A 20414-nucleotide genomic window follows, 5' to 3' on the forward strand; every position below is an offset into this window, starting at 1 on the left:
TCCAATTTTTAAAGGATTTTGCCTTTTTGCCTCTAGCCATTTATTTTGTTTTGTTGTTTAGCCACAGTCGCAATTTTTTAGTCCTCTTACTATGTTTTTTAATTTGGGATATACATTTAATTTGAGCCTCTATTATTGTGTTTTTTAAAAAAGTTTCTATGCAGCTTACAGGTATTTCACTTTTGGGATTGTACCTTTGAACATCTGTTTAGCTTCCTGGCTTTTGTGTAATTCCCCTTTCTGACATTAAATGCTACTGTGGTGGGCGTCTTTGGTGTTTTCCACTGCATTATATTATGGTTGCTATTACCAAGTGGTTCAGCTATATTCTCCTCAGATCCTGTGCTCTACTTAGGACTAAATTAAGAACTGCCTCTTTTCTTGTAGGTTCCAGGACTATCTACTCCAAGAAACAGTCATTTATGGTATCAATAAACTTTATTTCTGCATCCCGTCCTGAGGTGATGTACCCAGTCAATATAGTGATAGTTGAAAACTCTCATTATTACTGAGTTTTTTATTTTTATAGTCTCTCTAATTACCATCACCATCCTGGTTGAGTGGTCAGTGATATATCCCTACTGGAGGATACAAGTAATAGATTTAGGAGCAGGAGGGTTCACCAGATTGATTATTAATATTTTGCATTGAAATCAATGTTTAGATTTGCTAGGTGATGTACACACAGAGTCTAAGGACAGTTTCTGACCCTGAGAGCTTGCACTGTATGTTTCTTATGAGTTGAAAGAGGTAGATGGACCAGACAAACAAGGCAAGGTGGGAGGAGGAGAAAAAGGAGGAAGAAGTACCATTAAAAGGCACCTTTTTCATAATAAGAAGCAATAATCTCCCCCCCCCCCACATTACCATTTTCAGGGGTCCCCGCCATAGCACAGACACTGAGGTCTTTTTAATAAAATAGGTAGCATATAGATGATGAAAAGCAGGGGTCCCAAAATAGCCCTGTGACCTGCCAAAGTGCTACTGTGAAGAGGCAGATTTAAATTTAGCCACAGGAACTGAACCAAGTTCAAGCTGTTCTACAGGGCGCTAAACTACGCCTTTACCTCATCAAGGAGGATTCCTGTTTACAATGTCAAATGCTATGCAGTGATCTAATTGAACAGAGGAAGATAAGAAATCAGTATCTGACATTAACTGCAGTTGATTATTAACCTTAACGAGGGCATTCTTGGTATAGTGATTAGTTTGGAAGTTAGGCTGAAATCTTTCATTCAGGTCACATTCAGTTAAAGGTGTCTAGTTGTCTGACAACCTTTTCCATTACTTTGGAGAAGGAAATAAATGTTTAAATCTGAGACTATCAAATGTTATGAGGGATCTATGTAAAATCATGAAATAATTTGTAATACTTTGCACATCTATAGCACCTTGCACTTGAGGAATTCAGATTCCTTTCCAGATATTAATAACTCAAGCTTCCTAATCCCCATGTGAGGTAGGTTTTTATTATCCCCATTTTGCACATGGAGAGATTTGGACTCGAAAAGTGGGCTCTTTCCTTTTCAGGAGAGAATTATGTGGGCACAGATTCAGGCTTTTCTCTCCTAATTTACTCTGATTTACAGTAGTTCTTTTTAAGGCTTTGAATGGTCTATATCACAGTTAAAATTATGAAATTTGGTCCTGGTTATTAAAAAAGTTAATAAATAAATGAAACCACTGGTATAACTTAGACTATTCAACATGGGTAAAGGAATCAGAATCTGGAATAAATATTCACATTAGCATAGGTGTGAGGCCTCTGAATTTACTGTATGGTGTTTTGGGTTCATTGACACCTACCTGGGTCTTTGGTGCATCAGGAATTCCGGGCCTGTGGCTGTGTTGGTTACAGTTGACTTTAAAAATAGGATGTGTCTCATTCCAAAATTAGATTTGACTGTGTTTCATCTTGAGTGTAAGTGCCAGGAGAAAGTAGAAATGGGGCTAGTGTGCTGGCATGAGTCACCCCACTGCATCTCTAACAGTGAGGCATTCACAGTCAATCAACTCCAGTAATGCCCATGATGTGTTCTTGCTGCTTTTTCATCAGACAAGAGTGACACAGATCTAATTCACAGGTTTTAGTACTCACTTTCCCCAGCAGAACCAGCAAGCTCTTGGTAAAACTCAGAAGTCAGGTGGACAATTCAGCCCAGATTAATACAATCTTTTTATCTGTAAAAGAAGCAGGTTCTGAAGGGAAAGCTTTCATTCAGCTTGAGGGAGTTAGCTGGTATTCAATCAAGATTGTGTTTGATTAATTGGGAGAAGTAGTTTCAAATTGCAATTTCCCCCCCAAATAAAAGGGCTCATATCCAACATAACAAGGTCATGAAAGAAACAAATATGCTTTCTCTACATTGTTCATTATCCTTAACCTCCACTCCATCCTCAGTGTTTAGCGGTCCCACTTCTATAGAACCTTTTACTATTGGTTTTAATTCCCTTTGCAAGGTCCAACTCTACATGGCTTTTGGCCTTTCTCACTTTATCCCTACATGTTCTAACCGCAATAAGGTAGCTTTCCTTGCTGATACCTCCCATCTTCCACTCCTTGTAGGCTTTCTGCTTTTTCTTAATCACCTCTCTGAGATGCTTGCTCATCCAGTTTGGTCTACAACTCCTGCCTATGAATTTTTCCCCCTTTCTTGGGATTCAGACTTCTGATAGTTTCTGTAACTTTGACTTGAAGTAATTCCAGGAATCCTCCACCTTTAGAGCCATGAGTTCTTCAGTCCAATCTACTTCCCTAACTAATTTCCTGATTTATAAACCCCCTAAAGTCTACCTGAAAAAGACTTTGTGATCTGCGATATCCCCTCTCTGATCTCGCCCCTCTGAATTACTATGGATGTGACTTAGACTCTTAAAATATTCAGCTGGGGATTTTGCATACAAATTTTGCACTACTTTGAAACCTTCTTTTCTACGATGCATATTTCATGACTTTTATTCTCAAAACCCCAAGCCTTCTTCATACAAATTTCTGCACCCAAACTATGAACCACCATGGTATACTTATCAAACAAAATGTAGTGTCTTTCCAAAAGAACAATCTTCAACCTTAATGAAATAAAGAAAACGTAGAAGAATTTTCAGAAATACTGGTGTACAATAGTACAGGGATTCTGATAGAGGAGGTCAGAGTTAAAGAATTATGTTAACTATTCTTGTGGCATGTTTTCATATTTTAGCAGGTTCTTAATAAAAACATTTTTATTTCTAATGTGAGTTCAATTTAATTAGTTCAGTAATGACATGAGTCCAGGGATAAAACTGAGGCAGGGCACATCAATCCAGTTTCAGAGAGGAAGGATGGGCCAACAATTTGGATGCCAGGTTTGGAGTGGTGAGAGCTAGATTCAATTCCCTGCTCCACCCCAAACTTCCTGTCTGGCCTTATGCAAGTCACTTATCCTCTATTTGTCTTTGTCCCCATCTGTAAAATGGGGATAATAGCACTTCCCTACCTCACCGTGGTGTTCTGAGGATGAATACATTAAAGATTGTGAGATTGTCAGATATTATAGTGATGGGGGCTGTATAAGTACTTAAATACGGATCCTTTTCCCATGGGAGTAAGTGGAACTTTCACAATTGATTTTAAAATGAGCGGGATCAGACTCTAATTTCAGAAATTCAGTAAGAACACTCTTTGTCAAATATTAATGGCACAATGGGTCAGTGCAGGTAGAGACCTGGGTTCAAATTTGATTTGAGTCACAAATGAAAATGAGGTGAAAGGCCTGAGCTTCAGATCCTTGTAGATATATCTTGTCTATCCCTTTCCTAAAATTACCACATAGTTTGGGAGCCTTTGCTCAAGAACACCACAAGATGAAAAGAATAGCTTGATTTGTCAGCTTGATTTAGGTCAAAGGCAAACTACAGGAACTCTAGCCTTCTCCCCCACACTCTGTCCTACCTCACTATTTCATGACCTTTCATAGATCAGAATTTGTAATTAGAGAAGATATACTTATTATTCATATTCATTGTCACAACAATTTCCACATCAAATTTACTCAGTTTACAAGTGAAATGTGGGCGTTCCAAACCGCCAGTCCCATGAAGTCATTTTAGGGTTTGAAATCCAAGCTGTGCTTTCTTTCTAATTAGTGAAGTGTCACCAATAATAATATACCATGAATTGTGCAGGCCAAATGTTGCCTTCTGTTAAGCCAATGCAACCCCATTGCCTTCAAGGGGATCGCATAGGTAGCCTGGACAGTGGAAGCTAATTAATAATTCTGTTGATGGTACATAAACTAGAAAATAATCCAGTTCATTCTTCCAGAGTGTCAAGGCTGAAAATACAAAAAAAAAAAAAGCTTAACATGTTTCAGTAAAGTTAGCAGATATGATTCTGAGAAGAGACAAGTGGTTGATCTACTGAGTACGAAAATGCTATTTTTGAGGTAGAACTGAAGTAACTAGACTTTTGTTTTTCACAGTTGTTAAATATCAATACTCTTGCTCCTCGCTCTGTCTATAGCAGTAACAACAAACGGGAAATGAGTAGGAGGTCAGAATGAAGAGCCAAGTGTCAATCTGTGTTACCAGGTTTATGAAAACAAAGCTAGACAATCATCCCACTACATGGGATGACAGTTCCTGACCACTCCGAAAATCAGTAGGCTTCAGGTGTGAATGAACTCCTCTAAGAATCCTTGTGCTGTGCAGTAGGGAAGAACTGGGCTGTCTGCAACCTCCCCTGAAGAGCCCTTATTCTTGAAAAAGGGAGTAGAGATCCCTGCTGCTCAGGAGATGATATTAGGCTTTGAGAAGCACCTTTCTGGAAATCCCTGCTGCTCTGGAAAAGAATGGAGCCATCACTGGCCCCTCTTTGAACAAGGTCAAATGGAAAAAAAAGCCTCCCCTGTAAGTTTCACATCTGCCTCAAGTCCACTTGATATGATGCATAGCAGTCTGTTTAGTCTATTTGCTCCATAAAATATCCAACCATTTTGTCTGTAGATCAGTTCTTAAAGAGGTTGAAAGAATATTTTTATATAGGAAAAAAAATCTTTTTTCACTTTCTTTGTATTTCAGGATAGAGGAGCACCTGCTTATGTTCAATCTTTCTACCAACATAAAGTATCTAATAATGATAATAAATTACCTGCAGGAAGAGACTGAGCCTGTAAATTTCCAGTGCAAAACATGAACAGTTCAGAAAGTTATGAACAACTGAAAACAATGGGTTAGAATGCTCACATTAGGTGTAGCAGTCACTGCCACTCCCACTGTAATTCTACACCCACTATGTAGCAGAAGTCATAAGAACTTTAAGCATCTAGCGGAGACTGTATATTCTTGGATTACAGAGTTTCTGAGGGTTATGTAATTATCAGAGTTGAAGGATATTATGGGATTTCAGAGGAACATACATATATACACATTAACATACTCATATACACATACACATACATACACAGCAAGGGAGAAAAGAGAATGAAATGAAAATCTCTTTTGTTTCTTTTAGAATTTTAAGGTGCTCTGCTTGTATGGTAATGAGCACATAATAAATGCCTGGACAGATACATTAGATGAATAAAGGGTGTACATATGTATAGTCAAGAATGAGAAAGAGAAGCTGCCACAATAAGTAACCTCAGATCCTAATGGTGCAAGGATGACTGAAGGTTGTGTGCAGACATTTGGGGGGAAAAATCCTGACACAAAGCTTCTTCCAAAGTATTAATAATAGAAAATAAAAGTGAAAAAGATGGTTCATTGCAGACACACTGTTGGATAATCACTACAGACATACTGAAAATGACTAGGAGGTGGAAGCACATTTTTCAACAATCTCTGCTGCATATGCATTCAAATACCCTGTTTTAAAAGATAAATTGTGGTGAAACTGACTGATACTAGAATATATGACCACTGATTCACACGTCTAGTAAAGGTAAAAGCAAGAAACACACAAGCTTCAAGAATACAGAATTAGACTATCTACCTTTTCAAAGTGAAGTGTAAAATATTACTATGACTTAATGTAGAGCAGGGGCTTCATTCTGACCTTTGAGAAATATCAATGATCAAGCCTGAAACACATGGATCTTTGCTGAGATGCTTCTGGACAGGCACCAATGTTAGTAGACAGTTTTTGCCACGGTGGCTATTTTGGCATCCAATTGTATTTGAGTGTAAAAGGACCCCCAAGTCTGTTGGCCAACTCAACAGTTTGAGGGCAAATGCCTCGATAATGGGGGATGTTATAGAGGAGACAAGTATTTTATTTTGAAATTCTTCCCCCATTCTACCAGCATTACTCAGTCTTGCCTAGATTAGGCTTCAGGCAGTTACTCTTCATCCCAGTACTGGTTTTGGCTAGGCGCTGAAAAATCTAGGAGATGGTGCTGTTTATGTTTAATATAAAGGATATGTGGAGCTGGATGCCCGCTGTGTAATGCGGACACTCAGTTGCCTTACCACTTATCCCAACAGCTCACACAACTGTAAAATAAGATGAGAGGGAAGAATGAGGCACGTGGGATTCCACAGGTGAGAGTGTTGGAAGTGGAGGAACAGTTGTGATAGTTCCTTGTGTTGAGTCTGGGAGGAAGGACCCAAGTCATTTCTGTTCATCCCCGCAGCTTCTTAGAGGTGGGATAGGAGTATATGATCATGAACACTATGAAATGTTACAGGGAGGACCAGCAGGATGAGAATAGTACTTCCCTACCAATCTGTGGAAAAAGAAGAGTTCATTCAGCAGGACAACAAATGTTGTCTCCGAATGGTGCCCTCGTCTGAAGCCTGCCGGAGATGAATCACAGATTGTGGAAGCTAACAAGTGGCACTGAAAACTGTAGTGTTTTTTTGGGGGAGTGGGGGATGTGCTGACTTCTGAATTAATGTGCTTTAAAAATGGGAATTTGATGCTGGGCAGTGTTTTGGGAAATGATTGGCCTAGAGCAGCAGTTCTCAAACTTTAGCAACCTGAGGATCCCCATTTTGATTTAATTTTTTTCATAGACCCTCAAGCCCCCTGCTCAGCTGCAGGCCCTGCCCCCATTCCAACCCTTCCTCCAAGGCCTTACCCCTGCCCCAGCTCTTCCTGCCCCCACTCCATCCCTGCCCTTCCTCTTCCCTGCCCCCTCCCCCAAGTACACCCTGTACCCGCTCCTCTCCCTCCTTCCCAGTGTCTCCTGTACGCCACTGAACAGCTGTTCTCCAGTGTGCAAGAGGTGTTAGGAGGGAGAGGGAGAGGTTGAGAGAGGGAGGGGGAGGAGTTGATCAACAGGGTCCACAACCCCCTGGAGTACCTTCGCAAACCCCCAGGGGTCCGCAGACCTGTGTTTGAGAAATGCTGCCCTAGAGCAATGGTTTCTTTAGTTTGTTCAGGCTATTGCATATTTTAGGTGGGCAGTGGATTTCCCTTGCCAAAGGAGTTGTTGATGATCTGCGTTATCAGAAGTACCAGATGTTATCTGCTCGTTTTTATCCTCTAGGAAGGGCAGGGGTCACAGTTCCAGGTGCCTGATGCCATCAATTTGTCCTTTCTTCCAGTGATATTTAAGCACAAGTAAAAGAAAGTATTCTCCTAATCTGCTTTGAAGACTCAACTGGGATAAAAAGTGCCTCAGAATTATTCATTAATACTTCATAAGTGAAAACATTTCTCCAATAAGCCCTATAACATGGTATTTAATACCTATTTAGTTTGGAAAGCACAAGTATATTATTTCTAATTTTGAAGCTAGATTCGAGTGCAGTGCCTGGTGACTAATCCAGCTGGGCTGCATGGTATTAATAGCTTAAAACTGTTTTAAATATCAGTCATTTTTACTTGTGAAATCAAATATATCCTCAGAATTGTATCCTCTTCAACAGCTATAGCAGTTTGATGAATCCTGTTACCATTAAACTGATTTTAGAATTACACATTGTTTGTAGGAATTTTTCAGTATATTAAAATAAAAACTAAAATATCTGAGTGAATACGTTTGTGTGGGAGTATAGAACACAGTAGCAAGCTACAGGCAATGCCTCCCAAATAGGAAGGAAAATTTATCTTTGGAGTGATACATCTGATACAGCTACACTATTACGCTGCATGAAATCCCAAACAGATTTATCAAATTATTTTTTCCAATCTAGGATGCTTATCATATATTAACAGAACAATGGAAATTTTAAAATACTTAGCAAAGTAATTATTCAGACCACAGATATAACAAATATATTTGAGATAGCAGGGAGAACACACATGTATAATTGTTACAAAATTAAGATACATGCTCTGCAGTTGAATGCTATGTGAAATATTCAGTATTGGATTTTTGATGTGTTAAATACAGAAGGCTTTATTTCTTGATTGGGAATGGCACATGCATTTGTTTTTTATGGCATTCAACAGTTTTTATATAGAGTACAAAAATCTGAAATAAATACTACACATTAATTTACAAAATTATAAAAAATAAGAAAAGCAATCTGGCTAATTATGTTTGTGTTTTCTTTGTATCTTAATAGGGGATCAAATTGCTTATACATAGTTGTTACATCCATTGCAATTTGCAACTAATTTATGTAGATTCCTCAGTTTACCATTAGATGGCACTGTGGGAATAATGATCACTGCTTATTGGATAATTTGTATAAATCCCTCATATTCTATCACACACAGTACCTACACGTGTGTGTGTGTGTGTCTGTCTGTCTCCCACTGGTTTCACCAGTTTAATCCTGTCATACTATGAGTCAGATTTTCTAGGTACGCTTGCCACTGCCAATAATGGATATACTGAAACTGCTGACATCAACTAGTTGATTTAGTTCATTTTATGGGAATGGTAATCTTTTATATTAAATTACTTGCTAGCAGAATCTACCTTCTTCTAACAAGTTTTCTGTCATCACATTTAACTGTACATAATCATCTCAAATGTTTGCTACCCAGATCATCGGTCTGACAATGACACAATAATTGCTAGGGCTGTGCACAATGTTCACACTGAAACTGGGATTAATTGTGAAATTTAAATTTGTTCCTGGTTTGCATAGCTTTCAGTGGAAACTGGTAGTTTTAGAGGTGGGCCCCTTCACTCTGTATATACAGATATCCCTCAATACACACTACCCAACAATCTCTAGGTTCTTCTTTAACTCAAATTGTTTTGCTCTCTTATGGGACTCTATTAATATGACACCATGAGGTTACATCATTGTTTTCTTAATGATTTCCATATCAAATGTGCTCAATTGAAGAGTAAAAAGACATTTTTTCAAATTGCCAGTCTTGCAAACTCACCCTGGGCTCTGAGAGACAGGCTGGATTCTTTCCATATCATACATGAACACCAATTACAATATTTCTGAAGGCCAAATTCTGCCCTGAGTGATACCTGTGTAATTCTTTTGCTTTCAAAGCTTTTGAACATGTTGGAACTTTAGCAAACAATTTAGTTGATGATGCAAAAGATGGAATAGAATCCAGCTCTCTCTTTCTCAGCTGTTTTGGCTCTACAGGGCTAAGAAGAATAAAAAGCAATGAATATTTATTTTTGTCACTAAAGCCAGTAGATATGACTTTAAAGGCACACAGAGAGCAGATATGCTGAGGAAGAAAGTGCCAGTTTTGCATGATAATTTTTTCCAGAGTAGGTCTGTTCTTCAAATGATTTTGTGTGGAGGAGGCCCAGTGCCTTGCAATAGGCTGAGATTACAGTGTCTTCCTGGAGTGGCTGATTGGGCTACTCCACCTTCTTGCAGATATTCAGGATGTGCCTGACTTATCTGGAAGGAGGAAGACCTGTGTGAGTTTTAATCACCCACCAGTCTGGCATCATGAAAATGCTATGCCCAAGATTTTGTATTTTCCTTTTTTGGTGCATATATTGGAAAATAAGGAGTCCTTCTATTGGGCAGTCTACCCAGTTCAAATTGCTTAAGGTAAAGCAGTGCCCCCCAGGGCCCAAAGGAGGGAACTTGTGGGTTGAAATATGTCACTTTGAGAGCTACTGAAACAATGGTTTCAGGATAGGGTTAGTAGTCTGAATGGTTTCATTAAAGCCTAATTTGGTCCTATGTGAGTTTTTAAATATATCACATATGTCTGGCAGAATGGTTCTTTGTCTAACATGGCTGTATAAGAAAACCATATATGAAGCGATGGGTTGTCAGTGGCTCCCAACTTGCTCTGGATGCAACTGAGATGGGAATGCTGTTTATGACTCCCTTATATGGAAACCAGATTTGCATCAGGCACCAGCTGGTTTCCATCAACCTGCTGAGAATTGCCATAGCACAATTCATTGTGACCACACACCCCACTCCACCCTGAAATGTTCCACCTACAACTGGGGATGTTGTAGGAGTTAGTTAGGCTGACCCTTTACCCACTGAGGACTCCCTCATGACAGGGGTATTCTGAGCTAGGGAGATGCAGCCAAGCTCTGAGCCTTTTGAACCACTGGAGCAGCACAAGATGAGCAGAGGAGGCCAGAGGAACTAGCACAGTGTGGTTTGGAGAAGATGCTACATTTTACTTTTATTTTATTTTCCTTTATAAAAAAAAAGCAGGAATGAATCATTCATTGAAAGAAAGGAGTTCATATAAATACAGCATGAATAGGATTTGACCATGCCTCTCTTGAGATGTTTTATAGACACTTGATCTGCTAGGCTACATAGTATTTTATTAACTTCCACAAGAATTAGTTACAAGAGAGCTCTTTTATTGTTCCCTTAATGCAATAGCAACATATTGAGAATTTCAAATAAATATATTTTAAAAATTCACAACATCAGAGCTTAGGCATTTAAAAAACGGTTTGTTCCCTTTTTCTTGGCAAGATCTATTTCATGTGCATGCAAATTTCATCTTCATCATCATACTTAATTAACTTGGGTGCTTTTTCAAAATGATCACAAGGTAAAGCACAATGATTTTTTCTTTATTTTAGCTCTACATTTATTCACAAACAGGTCACATATTAAAATCTGTTTTGTATGTGAGATAAAAAAACTTACCATTCTCTTGCTTCCTGTACACTGGATAGTTGGAATCCAACCATCTTCCTCTCGAAAGTCTACCGGGAAATACTAACTGACTTCTGTAGGAGTGGGATGGACCCATAAATTGCTACTGCTTTGTTGATGTGGCCTTTTTTATGAATATTGCATCTTTATGGCTGACATCTGCCTGTTCTGTTTTGGATTCTTTATATGTGCAGTGTTTTCAATCAAATGGCTAATATAGTGGTAGTGCTCTTTTTCTAACTTGCCTTTGAGTCACTATTGTGACTCTTTTTTGGGGGGGGGGGGGGGAGAGAGAAATAAAATTGATCCTCACTTCTACAATTTACAAGGCCAATCCAATAAACACTCAAACGTACTTTATTTCAAGGCACATCACTCATTTGAGTCCCTTAATTACCCCCAGTCCACACAAATGTGGCTTCCCCTCGTCTTTCTTATTTAAAAGCATTTACATTACACATAAAGAATAATGAAACTGAGGGTACAGAATGTGCCATTTATACTAAAGGAAGGAATCCCACATCATTATCCTGATTGGGTAATTTTCAGTATCCCTCCTTTTAGGTACTTGTCTCATGGTATGAACATAGGAATTGACAGATTGGATCAGACCCAAGGTTCATCTAGTTCAGTAGCTTGTCTCTGACAGTGGCCAGTACCAGCTGTTTCAAAGGTAGATGTAAGAACTATGCAGTTGGCAGATGTGGGGATATCTCTTCCCCCCCCCATTACATCTCATTCTGATCTTCATTTGTTAGAGGTAAACTTAAGCCTTTTAAAGCATGAGATTTAATACCTCTTCCAAAATTGTTTGTCATTAATGATAATAACTCTGTATGTTCTTAGTATCTATATTAATGTCCACACCCCTCTTGAACTTTGCTCTTACTCAGCATTATGTCTTCTTGTGCCAATGAATTGCTCAGTTTCATTACACAGTGTGTGAAACAGGAGGCAGTGTTGCCTAATGGTTGGAGCATGAAACTGGCACTCAGGAGACCTTGATTTTAAGCTTGGCTGTGCCACTAACCTACTGGGTGACATAGGGCAAGTCACCTCCACTCTCCGTGCTTCAGTTTCCCATCTGTAAAATTGGGATAATGATATTGATCTCCTTTGTGATGCACTTGGAGATCTGCTTATGAAAAAAGCTATATGAGAGCTAGGCATGATTTATTATTATATTATTGGTTGCAATGACTGTCCCTTTGTTCCTTTTTTTAAAATACAGGGAGAACAGAAGTTCCTACTATGCTTTCTCTGTACCATCCATTATTTTATATACTTTAATCATATCCCCTTTCTGAGAAAAACAATCTCAATATTTACAATCTCTCTTCCTATCAGAGTTTTTCTAGGTCCTTGATCTTCTCTAAGCCCCCCTTCTTGTTCTGCACAATCCTTTTTGAGGTGGAGTACTGCAGTACTGCAAACAAGATTCCAGTGGAGGCTGTTATATAAAGGCATTATAATATTATTCATATTATTCCCCATCCCATTCTGTATGGATGCTAACATCTATGCTTTTTGAATGGAGCTGCATATTGAGTAGATGTCTTCAATGGGCCATGTACAATTATGCCTAGATTCCTTTCTTCAATTGATACAGTTAATTTAGAACCCTAATAGGTATACAAGTAGTTAAATCTTTTTCTTCCAGTATGCAGTACTTTATATTTATTGACATTGAATTTCATTTGTCATTATGTTGCCCATTCACCTAGATTATTTAGGTTTCTCTGAAGTTCCTCACAGTCCTCTGTGGTCTTGACTAACCTAAATATCTTTATGTCAGCATGGGGTCCACTCACCACTAGGGCACCACTAGGGCTCTGAGGATAAGCTCTTCACAGGTCTGAAGCCCTCTGGCAGGTCACAAGAGTCCTCCCCTCCGGGGTACCAAAGGCCCACTGGACAACCATATTAGGCAGTTTGAGCACCACTGCCTGGTCTGTGCCACTTCCCCAGTGGCTGGTGGGGGAACCTAGACCCACGCATTACTTCAGGTTCCAGTCCAGGAACCATGTACCTGGCAACCGTGGCTTGCTTTCCCTTGGACTCAGTTGTTCTTTCCTTGGACTTTTTACTACAGCTTCTGGCTCCCCACTTTCTGGGTGTATCAGCTCAGACTCCTCCCTCATCCCTGGGAATAACTGCAGACTACTGAACTCCACAGCCTCAAACACACCTCCCTTCTCCCAGGGACTGGCTGAAGACTACTTCCCCTGCAGCCCCTTTCTGCTGCCAGCTTCCTGGATTTATTCCTTCCTTTCTGCACATTCCTTCTCAGGAATTTCCATCTCCAATCAGCCTTTCCATCCTTGGCTCTCCCTCAGGTGCAGACTTTCAAGTTAATTGGCCCTCTCCTCAGCCTTATTAACCCTTTCAAAGCTGGTATGGGGTGGACACCGCATCACACATGTGCAAATGTTGCTACCTCTTGCTTCCTCCTCCCACTTCCATCTAGAAATTATTCTTCTTTGGTATGGAAATGGCAACATTTACAAGTTAATAGAAAGGTCTGAAATCCATTAAAGGGCTTTAGGAGATGAAGAGTGCATCTTTGCTATCCCTCCAGGAAATGAAAAGATGGGTTACTTGTTCACAATATGTTTGATGATCTGGAGGTCTCTGCCTTTGCACTGTGGTGAATCATTGACTCTCCATTTTAGCATGAGATGCGTGCACCCATCTTTCATGTAATGTCCTAATACAGTTGTGTTAAGGCTGTATTCCCACTTTGAACTTTAGGGTACAAATGTAGGGGTCTGCATGAAAACTTTTAAGCTTAACTACCAGCTTAGCTCTGGTTCGCTGCCACCATCCCAGTAGATTCCTTCCCTGGGAAGCCTTGAGACACCTTTCACCAATTCCCTGGTGAATACAGATCCAAACCCCTTGGATCTTAAAACAAGGAGAAATTTACCATTCCCCTCCTTCCTCCCACCAACTCCTGGTGAATACAGTTCCAACCCCCCTGGGATCTTAAAACAAGGAGAAATTAAACATTCCCCCTTCTTTCTCCCACCAACTCCTGGTGAATACAGATCCAACCCCCTTGGATCTAAAACAAGGAAAAAAATCAATCAGGTTCTTAAAAAGAAGGTTTTTAATTAAAGAAAAAGGTAAAAATCATTTCTGTAAAATCAGTATGGAAAATAACTTTACAGGGTAATTAAACTTAAAGAGCTCAAAGGACTCCCCTCTAGTCGTAGGTTTAAAGTACAGCAAACAAAGATAAACACTCTAGTAAAAGGTACATTTACAAGTTGAGAAAACAAAGGAAAACTAACACGCTTTGCCTGGCTATTTACTTACAAGTTTGAAATAGGAGAGACTTGTTTAGAAAGATGTGGAGAACCTGGATTGATGTCTGGTCCCTCTCAGTCCCGAGAGCGAACGAACACCCAAAACAAAGAGCACAAACAAAAGCCTTCCCCCCCCAAGATTTGAAAGTATCTTGTCCCCTTATTGGTCCTTTAGGTCAGATGCCAGCCAGGTTACCTGAGCTTCTTAACCCTTTACAGGGCAAAGGATTTTGGAGTCTCTGGCCAGGAGGGATTTTATAGTACTGTACACAGGACAGCTGTTACACCCTTCCCTTTATAGTTATGACAAGTTGATAGTTGTCCACTGTCTTCAAAGGAGCAAGAAACCAGGTGGTTTGACACTGGGATCATGTATAAGATTCTTGTTGTTTAAATTAGAGCCTGCCCATTGCATCCGCTCAGTATCTTCTTGGTTGAAGTTAAATGACAGAAGATTGGTTGGCAGGACTTAAAGCAGATGTAAGGTAAGCAGACAAGGGTGTCACGGAGCAGGAGCTTTTGCTTAGTGAGAGATTTCTTATACCTGTGCAATGTAGCCATCTCTCAATGGATGGTTGGAGGAAGTATATTTGTGAGGACTGGAAGCCAACACAGCGGAGTGGACACCAGGGTGCCAGTTACAAATCTCATAGCTGCATTTAGCTGGATATTGATGAGGTGTGTGTGCAAGTGTCTTCCCCAGATAGTTGTGCAATACTCGGTCATGGAATAAACTAAAGCCACTGTTGCCATTAATAGCATTTGAGCATCACAACCACAGCTAGAACCTGCTAGATATTGGATGATATTGATGTAACTCTATGTTTTATGGCTCACCTTCTTTAAATGTTGTTGGTAAGTCAGGCTGCAATCGAGAGTGATTCATAGGTAGCAGGGGTTGGGATCTAGAGCATTAATAAGTATATTAAATAATATAGACCTACTATTAATTCTGAGGTTATTTACCTTTTCCTGGGATGTAAATTAACCATTTCATCCTACACTTTGCTTTCTGTCTCCTAGACAATTTTTTTTTTAAATCCACGTTATGCATTTGGGCCGTCTGAAGTCAATGGAACTATTCACATGATTGAAGTTGGGCATGGGTTTAAGTATCTTGCTGAACTGAACAGTTTTTAAGATAGAAATGCTGGCTTTTTCACAGAATATAAAAATAAATGTTTTCCTTTACAGAAAATGCTTTGAAACATATTTGGGTATTTTTAATTTTCAAATGGTGTAACTGCCTGCCAACAAGTATGGCCAGAAATTAACGGCTACTATTAGACACTAAGAGTTGCATAGCAAGTAAACCACTAGCCTTATAAGAAAGGAAGATTCACATATCCTAAAACTGATCTAGTTACTCTTTCCTCCCGGGGGAGGGGGAAAGGGGAGGAGAAGGGGTGAGAAAAAATGTGCCTAATTTCTGATACTTGCAAAAATCCCAAGTAAACAACCTGTGCATAGGGAATCTCAATAGTCACTCCATGGTTGCTGTATAATGTAAAATCTCAATAGCAAGTGTGCTCCAGGTCCTGTGGATGTGGATATTTGCAGACCCAACAGCTATATCTTCACCCATCTTCTGGACCGTCTCTGCTCGACCCCAACTTATTCCAGAAACGTACACTCTGTTGCAACAAAAAGTAACATTTTACTTTGGGTAACTAATTTGCTATGCAGTCACATTTGCTTTATACTGGGGTGACAAGTGGGTGGTTGTATATAGGTCACACTAAGATGCTAATAAAAATAAAGAATAAAAACTAAAAAGAGTAGCAATGATGTAAAAGCTGATGTCACACAATTTGGTATGTGGAAAAAAATAAATGTGGTGCCATGTTAAAATTGGAATATGTCTTCATAGCATCAATGGTTGAGTCTAATATTATGGTTCTGTGTCCTGAAATTTATTACAGAAAACAATGAACCACCTATTCAGTTTTCATCTGTTGTCTGGGAACTTGCATATGAGAAGCAGATAGGTTGGGATTTTGGGCTCTGCACTTTTTCTGCTGCCTTAACAAATGTACCTGCAGTATCCTAGTTCTCTCTTCAATGAATATTCAGTTTGATGTCAAGCTTGTCCATTCAGTCCATTGCACAATTGACAAGCTGGATTGATTGCCAAGTCACGTAGCCTTAACATAGTGGTTCCTAACCTTTTTGTTGGAGCCCACTTATGTTGAATTGGTGGATGCAATGCCTGGGCACAATTGCTGCTGTTTCTTCTGTGACGTTTCCTTACCCAGCGTTTTTTATTCTCTTTGTCATATTGTTTGCTGTCTGTGTGATTTTATTTGCTTTCTGTTTCTTTTTTGTTTTTTCTCTGTTTGTTAAGTACCTCCTCTTCCTGTGGTGACTTCCCATTTCCCAACTGGCCAGAAGGGTTCTTCTGGTGGAATGGGGTAGCATTTTCTTGGCTCACTAGTCCTGTGACATGTGCTTTCACAGTGAGCACTCTGAGAGAAACGTAGAATGCTCGGCTTCTGTCTGAGACTGCAGCCATATACATGTGAGCTGCTTCCACAGCTGGCTACATTAAGGGCTGATAAAGGACCAGGGAAATAATACTTATGGTTTTCCAAGGACTTACTTACAGTTTTACCTGAAACTGCATATTTGCATTTGGGAATGGGTTGGGTCTAGGGTCATTGGCTTTCTCTGCCCCCACTATTCTCCTTTGCCCCCCCCCCTTACTAGAAGGGAAAGGTATGATAAAATATGACAGTAAATGCCTGCAGTAACTGCATATTAGATCCATATCCCAAAATGTGATATATGTGCTTGACTTCTAAGATAGTATATTACACTAAAAAGGCCTTGTCTTCTCAAGGAAAAAAGGTGTATTCTTAACTCATGTTAGCTGAAACATGATAGCTAACATATAATAAAATTGTAATGAAAGAGAAGGCAGATGGAAGTTTAACATGAATAAATCCTAAGCTCTCCCATAGTCTTTACCACAACTTGCTTAACTGTGTGAAAACTACAAGCTGCATTCCTTTACTAGGATTTTACTGGGATGTTACTAGCATGAGTTAAGAACACATCTTTTTCCCCTTAATGAAGACACATCCAAAGGGAACCCCATATACTCAGATTTCATCACTCTCACCTAAAGGGGATACTCAACTATCAAGACAATGATTATAATTAGAGCTGGCTGGGAAACAGATTTCCCATCCCTTGAAAAATGTTGAGATTTCAAAAAATAATTCCCATCCCATATTGGGATGAAAAGCCAAAATCCTCAATTTTTTTATGAACCAAAAATCCAGAAAAAAAGCATATGGTCAATTAAAACATTTCATTTCAACAAATTCAAAATGTTTCATTTTTTATTTTAACCTTTTTATTTATTTTAAAAAATAAAATAACAAATATCAAAAGAAGAAGGTGTTTCAAACTAAAAAGCTGAAACATTTAATTCTGACACTTTTTTTCCATATTTTCCCTAAATGAAAAATGTGCTGAAACTGACATGTTTCCACAGGAAGTTCTATTTTTCACAAATTGACATTTTACAGTGAAAAACATTTAATGAAAAAATTCCTGACCAGCTCTAATTACAATACATTAAGACTGAGTGGGTCTAGCTTCTGATACAATAGAGCCGCCATCATGGGGACATTCTCTTGGATAGGCCCAGCAGAATGCTCCATCAGACCAGGGAAAACAGACTCAGGCACCCTGAAACTTCACACCTGGTCCCTGAAGCAAAGAAATGATTGAACAATATGGTAAATGGGCTCAGATACCCCAAGGAAAACAAAGCCAAATTTCAACAGACAAGCTGGGTAAAAAGAAAAACAGGTAATTCTGACAAGGATGGGACACAGGAGGCTCTTGACTGCGTAAGAAAACGTGATTTGGCTCAGTTCTGTTCCTGAATTTAATAGGAAAGCCTATCTAACTTAGCTTGTAGTGAAGCATAAGAGAAGGAGAGACAAAATATGCCTGCAGGCTGTTTGTTGTTAGAAAACCCTTTTTCTCTGATGCCTTGTTCCAGCTATAAATAAAACTACTGTGTTTTAAGAAATCTGTTGGTCAATATCACAAGTTCCTGACTAGAGGAAATGTAGGAACCTGTAGGACATTAAGCCATTTGTACAAGCAGATTATTGACCTGGGTCCCAGTGTAAGAGTGGAAGAACTGAGAAAGTTTATCCTGAGACAGGTAAGGACAAGAGGTCTAACACCTGAAGGGGTTCACTCAGCATGATAATAGAAGGGACTCAAGTGCAACTAGCCCCGTGACTTTGACAAAAGGAAAAAAATGTTGGTTTGGCATTTCTGTCTAGGCACACTGGATATATATATTTCTTCTGCACAACATGCTGTCGCTGCTATTTCAGCAACAAAGCTGAAACTGCCTCATCAACCACAGCTGCTCCCTTAATAACCTTGTAATTCCACATTTCACACATCTTTTTTCTGTGTGCTCTACATTATATCTCAATAAAGTCTCATCTCTCTGTCCCATTGTTCCTCAAAATAACAACTGTGGAAGTACAGTGTAATGCCAGTATTAGCAATCAGTCATACAGTTGAATAGCACGAATGAAAACCTGCCCATTTCCCCACCATCAACAGACCAATTTTTGAAAAGGCTATCAAGAGTTATAAATGTAGCATTATCAAGGAGGTTGACTATAGAGATATTAAAAACTAAAATATATGTATATCACATGTACAGGCTGTTGCATCCAGAAGCAGACATTCTAATGATAATTCATCATCTAAATTTTCTACATTTATCTCATTCACTGCATGTAAAGTTAAAGAATATGAAATGGAGCTCATGGGAAGAGAATGTGTTACTGTAATTGCTAGAGGAGGTGAAAACTTTAGAACATATAATGGCTGACGCAAATTTCCCACAAAGCCAAAATCTCCATTAGGTTATCACAACAGTTCCACTGAAGGCTGTTTTCTGCATTTGCAATAAAAGAGTGAGGTATCAGGAATGTAGAACCAACATGAACACAATTGTACTGGGACACCATGCAAAAAACACTGCATTTATATCAACATTCTGCTGATTCTCAATCACAGAAAGAGTAGCACAGCTGGAAAATAGTACCCTGCTCTCCTTCCTCCTCTTTGCTTTTCCACTGAAGAAACTGTTAAAAATCAACACTAAGAACTTGGAAAAAGCCATTACGGGCATGTGAGTATTCCTAATTATCCATGTGTATATTCTCAGTTATAGTTCAGGGGGATTACGCAAGTGTGTAAAGTTATGCATGAGCTCAGATTGAGGCCTTAGATCACTCACTTTTGCAGAAGGGTAGGAAATTGAATTTACCTATGTAGTGTAGGTATCTTTTTTCCTCTCTCTTTAAGTGCATCAATCCCATTGATGATTTTGAGTCTTTGAAGGAAAACTCTGGCATTGTGCATTTCTTCTGAAGAATCAAAATTAGGTCTGTCTATATCAAATATAGTAAAACGTACTTTAAAAATTATTAGTTAACAAAAATGTAAAAAGGTAAAACTTACCACATGCTATTTGCCTGCTAACAGGTAGAAAGTAAGAGAAGTTACTGGCACTTGGCCAGTTCATTGCCCCTAATGCTCTGTTGTCTGACTACCTAACTTCTAGCATTTCTTAGGGAGGGGACTACTAGTTATCCATCTTCTTCTGAAATTCCTCAGCCCACTGGCACAAGGAGGAACACTAGAAGCAGTTGTGCCTGCATGAGACAAAATGTCCCTCCTCTTTGTTCAAAGCTGTGGCTTAACTGCTGCTGCAGTCTAGCCCTAACCAATTAATCCTCGCAACACCTCTGAGAGGTAGACAAATAAACATTACTTTCTACATTTTACAGACAGATTAAACGAGTTCTCCAAGGCCACAGATGGAGCCAATGTCAGAGTCAGCATTAAAACACTGAGACCTGGTTCATCCACTTGTGCACGGTCCACCAGGCCACCTCTCTTGCCTGCGGAAACCCGTGACACTCACCAGCTCTCAATCCTCTGCTCAATTTCAATAGTGGAGAAGAGGGAGGAGACTTGGAGCTGTGTCTTAACTTCATGCCACAAGGTGAGAAAGCTGAGCTAGAGTGTTCTTTGCTTCTTATACAATATTTCCTT

General features: G+C 39.3%; 1 long non-coding RNA gene across 1 annotated transcript in view; it reads left to right on the forward strand.

Moving 5' to 3' along the window:
- LOC135982624 (uncharacterized) overlaps nucleotides 1-20414 on the forward strand; it is an 87850-nt gene that overhangs the window by 47783 nt on the left and 19653 nt on the right. The window contains exon 5 of the long non-coding RNA XR_010600075.1: nucleotides 388-20364. This is a non-coding gene — a long non-coding RNA (uncharacterized LOC135982624). The remainder of the gene's footprint in view (nucleotides 1-387; nucleotides 20365-20414) is intronic.

Source organism: Chrysemys picta, chromosome 3 (assembly GCF_011386835.1).
Source record: "Chrysemys picta bellii isolate R12L10 chromosome 3, ASM1138683v2, whole genome shotgun sequence".
Lineage (NCBI taxonomy): Eukaryota > Metazoa > Chordata > Testudines > Emydidae > Chrysemys > Chrysemys picta.